Source organism: Salvia splendens, chromosome 19, assembly GCF_004379255.2.
Source record: "Salvia splendens isolate huo1 chromosome 19, SspV2, whole genome shotgun sequence".
Classification (NCBI taxonomy): domain Eukaryota; kingdom Viridiplantae; phylum Streptophyta; class Magnoliopsida; order Lamiales; family Lamiaceae; genus Salvia; species Salvia splendens.
In genome coordinates, this window is record NC_056050.1 from 9521723 (window position 1) to 9533445 (window position 11723).

An 11723-nucleotide genomic window follows, 5' to 3' on the forward strand; every position below is an offset into this window, starting at 1 on the left:
TATTGGTAAATTGAGATCGACTAGCATTACTTTGCAAATGGCGGATAGATCGGTAGCATATCCCTCGGGCATAGTTGAAGATATATTGGTGAGGGTGAATGACTTCATATTCCCCGTTGACTTCGTGGTGTTGGACATGGAAGAGGATAGAAATATACCTCTTATTTTGGGAAGACCGTTCCTTGCCACCGGGAAGGCCATGATTGATGTTTCAAAGGGAGAACTTACACTTCGTCTCAATGATGAGAGTGTGACATTTTCCATATATGAGGCCTTAAAGAGGCATGATGTGGAACCGGGAGGAAGCCTACAACATTGCAATGTTGTAACCGTGATGGATGAGTGTGTTGAAGGAGTGGCACCGGCCTCTTACTTGGATGATCAATTAGGGAGATGCATTTCTCATTCCATGTATTCTTCTCATTCTTTTGATATTTTGGATGCTAACCCCGAGTTGTTGGAATTTGTAGGTGCTTTGGATTCGGCTAAAGAGATCCCTAGATCACGTCGTCCACAATTTCTACCCCTTAGGAGTGGAAGTGACGATAGCAATAAAGAAGGGGAAAACAAGAAGCTTGAGTTGAAGCCACTTCCACTACACTTGCAATATGCCTTTCTAGGAGGGAATGACACTTTTCCGGTAATTGTATCATCTTCTCTCTCTAGTTTCGAGTTGGATAAATTGTTGAGAGTTCTTAGGAAGCATAAGAGTGCCATTGGTTGGTCCATATCGGACATCAAGGGAATAAGCCCAACCGTTTGCATGCATAGAATTCATTTAGAAGAGGGGTATAAGCCTAAGGTACAAAACCAAAGGCGACTAAACCCTATTATGCAAGATGTGGTTAGAAAAGAAGTGTTGAAATGGTTGGATGCCGGCATGATATATGCTATATCCGATAGTGAGTGGGTGAGTCCTACTCAAGTGGTGTCCAAAAAGGGGGGCACCTCCGTGGTGAAAGGGAAAAATGATGAGTTGATAGCTACTAGAGTGGTGTCCGGGTGGAGAGTTTGCATTGATTATCGTGCTTTAAATTCGGCCACTAGGAAAGATCATTTCCCCCTTCCATTTATTGATCAAATGTTGGATAGGCTAGCCGGACATGAGTATTATTGTTTCCTTGATGGTTATTCGGGATATAACCAAATTTTGATAGTTCCCGAGGATCAACATAAGACGGCTTTTGTGTGTCCCTATGGTGTCTATGTATATAGGAGAATGTCTTTTGGGCTTTGTAATGCCCCGACTACTTTTCAAAGATGTATGATGTCCATTTTTCATGACATGGTTGAGGATATTATGGAGGTTTTCATGGATGACTTCTCTGTTTTTGGTATGACATTTGATAGTTGCTTGGATAATCTAACCAAAGTTTTGCAGAGATGTGAGGAGACCAATCTAGTACTCAATTGGGAGAAATGTCATTTTATGGTCCGTGATGGGATCGTGTTGGGACACAAAATTTCAGCCGGAGGACTTGAAGTGGATAGAGCCAAGATAGTTGCCATTGAACAATTGCCACATCCTTCTAGTGAGAAGGCCGTGAGGAGCTTTCTAGGCCATGCGGGGTTCTATAGGCGTTTCATCAAAGATTTTTCACATATTGCTAAACCCCTTTGCCATTTACTAGCTAAAGATGTAAAATTTGATTTCACTCTTGAATGTACGCAGGCATTTGAGAAGCTCAAGGTGGCATTGGTGAGTGCCCCAATCTTGATCTCCCCCGATTGGTCTCAACCTTTCGAGATCATGTGTGATGCAAGTGATGTGGCGGTAGGCTCGGCTTTGGGACAAAAGAGAGACAAGATATTCCGGGTGATATATTATGCTAGTAGGACATTGGATTCGGCTCAAGCTAACTACACCACCACCGAGAAGGAAATGCTTGCGGTGGTCTACTCTTTTGACAAGTTCCGCCCTTACCTTATTGGGGCAAAAACTATTGTCTTTACTGACCATGCCGCCATCCGTCATCTCTTTGTTAAGCAAGATGCAAAACCAAGGCTTATAAGGTGGATCCTGCTCCTTCAAGAATTCGATTTGGAGATCCGAGATAGAAAAGGGTGTGAGAATGTGGTGGCGGATCATCTCTCAAGATTGGAGCATGCTAGTGAAGAGGAAAAATTGAAGTTGGTCATCAATGAAGAATTCCCGGATGAGCACTTGTTTTATGTGGCTCAAGGCAAGGTGGCATGGTATGCAAATATAGTGAATTATCTTGTTGCCAAGGTGGTTCCGGATGGGCTCACGGATTATGCAAAGAAGAAGTTCTTCCATGATGTGAAATTTTATTTTTGGGATAAACCTTGCCTCTTTAGAAGATGCGCCGACATGGTGATAAGAAGAAGTGTTCCTCAAGAGGAATTGGAGTCCGTCATTATGCATTGTCATTCCGCACCTAGTGGGGGACATTTTGGAGCAAACCGGACCGCAATGAAGGTACTTCAAAGCGGCCTCTATTGGCCGAGTATCTATGGAGATTGCCACAAATTTGTGATGCAATGCAATGAGTGCCAAAGGACCGGGGGGTGTCAAAGAAGAAGGAGATGCCAATGACCCCAATTGTGGAAGTTGAGTTGTTTGATGTTTGGGGGATTGACTTCATGGGCCCCTTTCCATCATCATTTGGCTATGAGTACATTCTTTTGGCGGTGGACTATGTGTCTAGATGGGTAGAGGCTATTCCTACCCACACCAATGACTCCAAGGTTGTGACTAAATTTGTGCAAAAGAATATTTTTACAAGGTTTGGCACTCCACGAGCTCTAATTAGTGATGGAGGTTCCCACTTCAACAATCGTTTGTTGGAAAATGTGCTTGCTAGATATGGAGTGAAGCATAGAGTAACAACACCTTACCATCCTCAAGCTAATGGACAAACCGAGTTAGCAAATCGAGAGGTGAAACAAATTCTTGAGAAGACGGTGAGTACAAACCGAAAGGATTGGTCACTAAAGCTTGATGATGCATTATGGGCATATAGGACGGCTTATAAGACTCCCATTGGGATGTCTCCGTATCAATTGGTATTTGGAAAATCGTGCCACCTTCCGGTAGAGATGGAGCATCGATCATATTGGGGAGTGAAGAAATTAAACTTGGATTTCTTAAAGGCCGGAAAGGAGAGAATGCTTCACCTCAATTTGCTAGATGAGTTTTGGAATGAGGCTTATGCCAATTCTTCTATCTATAAGGCAAGGTTGAAGACATACCATGACAAGATGATTGAAAAAAGAGAGTTCTTTCCGGGAGATGCGGTGTTACTCTTCAACCATAGATTGAGGTTATTTCCAGGCAAGCTCAAGTCAAAATGGTCCGGGCCCTTCACTATAAAAAATGTGATGACCAATGGAACAATGGAGCTTATTGGGCCTGATGGAAGCACTTTCATGGCAAATGGCCACAACATTAAGAGGTTCTACTCCAAAGATCAACAAGATGAGGTGTTTGTGGTGACCTTGACCGGGTAAAGAGAAGCTTGAAGACCGTCGGGCAAACGACGTTAAACAATTGCGCTATGGGGGAGGCAGCCCCTAGTAGGGTAAGGTTTGGTTTGTTAAAAAAAAAAAAAAAAAGGTGGAGTCCAGATTGTTCGCTCGACCGGGCGTTTCGAGAAGCACAAAACGCCCGACCGGGCATTTTCAAACGAAGAAATTGATCAGATTGTTCGCCCGACCGGGTGTTTCGAAACATTCAAATCGCCCGGCTGGGCGTTTCGTCGCTTATATAAGGCAGGCGGGCGGCTTGTTCCGCATTTCTTCTCCAATTTCGCCCGGTGAGACGAACCCTAACCCCCAAATCTGAAATTTCTCTCAATTCCTCTCTTCTAACCTCACTTCCACACTTTAATCTCACTTCTACTCTCTCTTTTACACATTTTTAACCGATTAATCGGTGAATTTTGGTAAGAACAAGGCAAGAAGCTAGTTTTTTATTTCCACTTCTATTAAACCTCCAAGGTATGAATTTTTCCTTCTTATCTTCTTTACCCATGGATTATTGTTAACTATTGAGTGATTTTATGCAAGAAAATGATGGATTTATGCTTAGTTGTGGGTTTTTGAGGATTTTTGAGGATGCAATGTTTGTTTGGTTTGATTTGTTGTTAATTCTTGAATGCATTGTGGAATATGGACTTGAATGAATTGATTTGTGGCCTTTGTTGGATAATGTGCTTTGAACTTGATAATTGTTGATAATTGTGAGTGAGACGAGTTCAATTTTTGGAAAGAGTTGTGAGATTGAGTTTGGGCAAGGTGTGAATTGTTATATGTTTGATTAATTAGATCTTGGGGGTGATTTGTTGGTGTGGAGTGTTGAATTGGGACATCTTGGGATGAATATTTGATAGGCATCACTTGAGCTTTACATTTGGATTATGTGCTTAGTGTTAAGTTTGTGGTTTGGTAGTTTGTATATAAGCACACAATGGGGGGTGATGCCTACAAGGACTTGTGTTGAATTGTACTCCATGTGCCATATGATTGATGAAATGTGAGCTAAGATTGGAGGAGTACTTTCACGTGTTGTTTGATTCTCTAGGTTTTGGTTATATTGCTATCTAATGCCCTCTATTTGTAGGTACACAAATGGTTCTAAGTGCACGATCATGTGGCGTCAACCTTCGAAGCGAGGAGGAGATTGACCGTTGGAAAGCCTTGGCCAAGCTTGATTACAAGGTTGCCAAGCAACCATGCCGGGACTTACTTCAAAGGCTCGGTCTACTCCAATGCTTTGATGAGCTTTGCGAGGTTGGGGAGCTTAGTGGGATCTTCACAAGGGAGATAGTCTCCTTCCATCGCCTAACGCTGGAATTCTTGACCACGTTAGAGGTGGTGATGAACAGAAGGGCGGTCGCATCAATCAAGTTCCGACTGAGAAATGAGGAATACGAGCTGCCCATGGGAGAATTGAAGGCTATATATGGGATTGCAACGGACGAATTTGAGATGCCTTGGGAATTCAAGAATAGCTCGTTTTGGAACGAGATCACCCTAGAGACGGATGGGTTCAAGGCCAACCGGGCTAAGAGTTCCATGATCCAAAAGGCATGCAATAGTCACCCTTTTGCCAGAACTGAAATGGGAAGTGTGCAGAAGGATGAACTATTTCTACTTTGGTGCCTCGTCCATGGGAGGCCAATGAACATGGCCCACTTTATCATCAAGAATATCGAGCGAGCTTCCAGGAGAACGGTGGGCACCATTTGTTGTGGAGCTGTAGTGGGTGAAATTGCGCGCCATTTGGGGGTCAACACAAGGGGCTTCCAACAGGATCATGGGCCCACCCTGCTAGATTTCGAGGCCCTCCGGAGATCTCATGACATCGGAGTGTCAATGGGTCGTCATGCTTATTTCCTCCAAAGAGCGAATGACCACTTTCCTCTTCCGGACCCTATCAATACATATATCAGGGGGTCCACTGATAAGAGGAACTGGAGGATGAACTCCCCCGTCCACCAAGCCATTGTGGCCGCCCACCCGATCGATAGGTTCCATGATATGAGCCCGGACCCATATGTTCACATAGAGCATGCGGAGTTTCCCGAGCATTTGATGGTGGAGCAACAAGAAGACGGCGCGGGAGATGAGGAAGAGCACGAGGAGGAGGCCGAGGTAGAAATCCCACATCGTGGTGATGATGATGCAGGGACGAGCACACAACGAACCCGAAGCCGCCGAGAGCGCGAGGAGGAGGACTATGCTTCTCTAAATGAGAGGATTGCGCGGATGGAGATAAAACAAGAGGCGTATTGGGCTCAGAATGAAGCCCGTTGGGAGCAGTACGAGGTCAATTGGAATCAATTCACTGATTTCAACAACGCGCAATTGGCCAACCTAAACGCCCGGCTCGATGAGTGGCAACATCCGCCCCCTCCGCCGCAGTAAAGGTCCATGGGAGATCCACTCTCTTTCAAACTTATCCTTGCTTTGCTTGGAATAATTTTGGGGGGGTGTCTAGTGGATTCCCTTTTACCCCTCTCACTCTTGTGTTTGATTTATGCATTTGATTGATGATCCCCGGCTTGTACCCCTATTATTTTGCATACACTTGATGATGACATTTGGGCATGTAACCTTAACTTAGCATTGTTTTTTTTTTATTTTGGATTTTAGGAAATGTTTTCTTTGTTCCACTTGTTTTTGTGATTTTGTTTCTTTTTGTTTTCATTTGTGTTGAGTAATCTCCCTTGGCTAGTATGATAGTAGGGTTGAGAAAAAAATTGAAATTCGAACAAGTGTGAGACATGTTGGAGGAGTTGCCAATGATGATTTTGTGCAAATATTTTTAAATTTTCGAAAACCTTGTTGATATGGCTAAGGAACATGTGATCTTTCATTTTAAATTGCCTAAAGTGAATTGCATGGTGCCTTGTCTTTTGCCAAAATGACCTTGTGAGAATTGAGCCTATATTGTTTCTAAATGTGTGTTTTATCTCAAACATGTCGTATGTTTCTAGAACTTGCTCGCGATCTCTTTGAGTCTACATAGTGGTCATAGAGATAAGGGAGGACGTTAGGCCATCCTTGTTAGCCAAATTCTACTTCTACCCGTTATCATGTTAATAATCTTTGTTAGCCCACTTTGAGCCAATAACCTTTTCTTGACAAACCATGGGGTTGGATTTCTTGTGCTTTATTTGTGAAAACTCAAAAGGAAATGAAAGTTTGAAGGGGGAATTAGCAAATGAAATAGAAGCTTATTGAGGTATAAAAGTAAAAGAAAAAGAAAGAAAAGAAATAGAAAAAAAAAGAAGAGAAAAGAAAAGAAATTTGAAAGTGAGAAATAGTTAATAATTGGCATTTATTGGAAAGGGTGTTGTGAAGGTTGAAAAAGAGGTGAAGAACAAAAGTGGAATGTTGGTAGATGAGAAGAGTCTAGGCAAGCCTAGAACTAGCTAAGATTGGGGAAGAAAGTTGGTGAAGTTGAGCAAGTTAAGGTATTGGGAATTAAAGTCACTTTAGCAAAAAATTACCTCACCAATCCAAAGAGCCTACATTACAACCTATTGAAAAGACCTTTCGGACCTTATATGTTTAATCACATCATAGTAGAGGAGAGTGTAGATTTCGAGCAAGCCTATGGTAAACTATGTATGTTTTGATGATTTGAGAGTTATGTCATGAGTTTATACACTTTGAGAGTGAGTGAAATTTCTAAAATGCACATTGCATTTTCTCCTTGAGAGGGCAAATAGGCAAGGTTGAACACATGATAGTAACTTGAAGCTATATTTCATAATACTTTACATGCATCCGAGGCAATTGATACTTGTCATATTTTATTTCTATTGAGGCAATGATGACACTCCACATCCTTGCAAGAGTTTGTAAGTCTTGGTTCTTTCTTCTTGTTCGAGGACTAACAAGTGTTTAAGTTTGGGGGAGTTGACAAACTCATAGTTTAGGATGCTTAGATGGGTGATTAACACATGTTTGTGAATCTTTTGAGGTATAAAGTATATGTTTCACCCACTTTTCAGCTATTTTCAGAGTTAACGAGTTTGTCGGAGTTTTGATGCAAGAACAGGTCTAAAACGGGCAAAACGGAGCCAACGGGCTGATCAAAGAAGGTTTGCCCGACCGGGCGATTTCTATACCCAAAACGCCCGGTCAGACATTAGTCGAAGAGAACAGAATGTTCGCTCGACCGGGCGTTTTTCATCCAACAAAACGCCCGGCCGGGCGTTTGGAGGCTTCGTCGCGATTCACTCAGAACGCCCGACCGGGCATTTTCCCACTTACAAATCGCCCGGCCGGGCGATAGCCGTTGTTGCCCACTTTTTCCTCTTTCTCACTCCGGATATAAAAGGGTTCTCACTCATTTCCAAACCCTAACTCCCACACTACGAATCCGAGCAAGAAAGTAAGGTTTTGAGAGGATTTGAAAGCAAGGAGCTTCCCATTTCAAGAGATTGAAGGAAGAAGACTCCCCAACATCAATTCTACCATAGGGAGTTCTAGTTATCATTTCTATTATGTTTAGCTTTGTTTTCCTTGTTTTTGCTTTTGTTTTAGCTTTGACTATGAGTAGCTAAGCTTTTGGTAAGGATTTGGTGAAGTTTGAATGGATTGTATGGATTGAATCTATGGTTGAATGCCTATCTAACTCTTTTGTTGGTTTTGTTGATACTTGGTCTTTTAATATCAAATTGCTTAGCTACCAATTAGATAAATCTTGTGCCTAATTGATGTTATTGAGAAATACATGATTAGGATAGATGTGTAATCAACAACTCCGTGAATTACATGTAGTCGAGAGATGCATAAACTAGAGAGAGGGCTTGGGTCCGTTGTGCTTTGGAGTCAATCTCGAAATGTATGGACGAGACTCCTACACTAGAGATTGACCCACGTGTTAGATGCACCCGAGAGGGGGTCTAACCGATTATCCCGACTTTCCTAACCACATTTGAGGCTAAATAGATGAACATGACCCGTAGATGAAATCCTTGATCCATTCTAATAGATCCATTTCCCTATATTTTCCCAATTTGTATGAAAATCTATCTTTGTTTGTTTGCTTTTCTTAGTTAATTGTCTTACTAGCTTAATTGTTCTTTGATCTTAGTTAAGAAAATCAAAAACCCCTTTTATTAGTCTAGATGTGTTCAAAATTGCATCATAGTACTCAAACCGGCTTTTAGTCTTCGAGGATCGATAATTTAGCTTGCCACGTGCTACTTATCTCGTACACTTGCGGGTGACGCTTTTGAATGCTAAATTAGCATGAGTCACTGGCCGGTTGCAATAGATCGCCTAGCGCCGGCGCTCGACTAGGCGGTGCGCTAGGCGCTATTGTGGATGCTCTCATCTCCCCCACAGCGCCAGGCCCAGTTTCATCTCTCTTCCTGGAAACAAACCGAAAGAATTCTCTCCATCTCTTCATTCTTGATGATCGTCGCCTCCCCTGCCACGAGGCCGCGGCTGGATTCCGGACATCAACTCACACCACGTTGAGGTGGGGTCGAATATGCGAACGCTGTGGGTCAGAGGCCGATGAATAAAGCTTTCCGGCGGTACTCCGGGGCCAGTGGTGGGGTTGGCTGACCCCACTTGGATCGCCGCTGTCATAAATGGATATGTGACTATTTGTATGAGAAGGGCGAAAAAGAAAATATGACCTATTTCTATGAGACGAATGGAGTATTATATACAATTATTGGTAGTCACCAACTGGCATATGGCATGGTTAATATGGCAAACTAATTTATTCGTGTATAATTGTGACTACCGGATTACTCCGATTTGTTTTATTTTTTGAAGTCGGAAATTTCATTATAAAGGCGAGTTGAAGGGGTTAATCGAAACCCCTTCATTTAAAATTTGACAAGTTATAATCAAATAAAAAGAATGTGCGCCAATATGAATAGAGTAAAGTAAGAAGATGATAAAAAATAAAAAAATTATTAATTGTTCAAATCCAGTTCATTCAATGGTTTTAGACTATCCAAAACGAAACCATTTATTGTGATACAATGGAACTTGATACATTTTCATTCACAACAATGTAAATCAATAATTCGACAATAATAACTTCTTCATAGTATTAAATATTAACAGTATTTATGATGGCTGTCAATTAGTATTAAGGTTGTAGATAATAATGTGGATGATTTAAGTAGCATTAATGTCCCTTTTGCATATATAGAAGGACAAAAAGTATACACTTATGGGTACATGCATAATTCATGAACACACATGCATGCCCACAAACTCAAAAAGGAATTATTCGACAATAAATTAAATTTTGGTGCAGTTCAACTATATAAAATTTCAAATTGTATTAAAAGTTGAATAGTACATTATATTCAGATGGTGTAAAGTAGTTACTAATATATATCTGTTCATAAAATTAGATCTCACTTTATACTATATCTCTAAGTATTTATTAGAAAAAATGATAAGCTCTATAATTTGCTTTATTTTAGATATAGTTTCCATCAGCTTGAAGAGGAAAGGATATAGATTTTTATTCAAGAAGATAATTATTAATTATAAATATAAAAATAACAATCCCAGCAATATATGGCTAGAGTGGGCAATAACAAAATCATAAATCAATTCCAGCATTCCTCCAGCTGTTTATAGAATTTATTACCTAACACTTAATTGAATTGTAACTCCAAAATTATTAGTATTTGAAATCTGGAGCCTTAAAATGTATGCTTTATTGCCAAACATGACAGAAAAGCTCCACAACGCCCGTCTCTTAACCTTTTTTTATCCACCGGTATTGGCTTTAGTAGTGTGAGTAGTCATGGGAGTGGATCCCCTGCTGTGGTGCAAAAACGGCAGCGTTTCATATAATTGCTTCTATCCCCTATTTAAATACTGATTTTGGTTACTATTCTACAAAGAAAACGGCGGCTTTTTGTCTCAACATTTTCTTCAAACTTCATTCTTTTTAAATTGCTTTAACACATGTTGCCTTAACTAATCCAACTAATCCATAGTAAATTGGTAATCAATATTTTAAGCAATTCACGTTCAACCATGATTTTATTAAATATCGATTCATTACCATTGAACTATCATTAAAATTTATGGATTATTATTTTACTTATTGACATTTCATAATTTTATTTTCACTTGCATGCTCATTTAAAGTTTACATTTTTAACTACTAATATTAGGACTGATAATTATTAATATGACACAATAATTCGACACAAATTCGTATGAATGTAATGAATCTTGCTCAAGCTTTAATGGATTTGGAGTTCATATCGGGTCGACGCAGAAAACCCCGGTGAATATATATTGGGTTTGGGTTATTCTATAATTATAACTATTAAATTTAAAATATTATACTTAATTACTATTATTTAGATTTAAATCGGTTTTAATCATGTTATAACTGTGTAATCGTGTAATATCATGTTCCGGTTGTTTTTGATTTATCATGTCGTGTCAAACTATTTATATAGTTACTTACGAAAAAGTGTTTTCAAATTTGATACTCCCTCCGTCCGTAAATAGGAGTCCCGTTTTGCCATTTTGGTCCGCCCACGAATAGAAGTTTCGGTTCATTATTTCTATAAATGGTAAAAGACCTCACATTCCATCAACTTATTTCACTCATATATCATTTAAAACTAATATATAAAAGTATGACTCATATTCCACTAACTTTCTATCACTCACTTTTCTTAATACAGTATTTTTTAAAACCCTTGACATAAAGAAATGAAACTTTTATTTGCGGACTGAGGGAGAGTAAATGTTTAGTCAAATAAATTAGAATTGAAATATAACATTAATTTATAACAATATTCATCATACAAGCTGTAACTATAACTTTAAAATAATAAAATATTCATTAATTTATAATAATAACCATTAGTTAAAATAAGTTTAAATGATAAATTTTATTACTGAAATTAACATTCAACAAACATTATTATATTATACTATAACTATGTTTACTATTCAGCAAAGTGATAAATTATTCGGATTTCATCTTTGTGGAGTATGTAGACATGAGTGGTGCAATAAATAAGTGTTAACCAAAATTATTGTTCAACTAACTTATGGATAGTAGAAATAAAAGTTTAGATGAAAAGAAAGGGAATGAAGCAATTATATGAAACACTGCCATTTTTGCACCACAGGATGCCCTGCTGTGTTTTCACCACAGCAGGGGATCCACTCCCGAGTAGTCATACAAATTATTGACTTGACCTATCATTTCTAAATCTTGTTACAATAGAAACGTGACA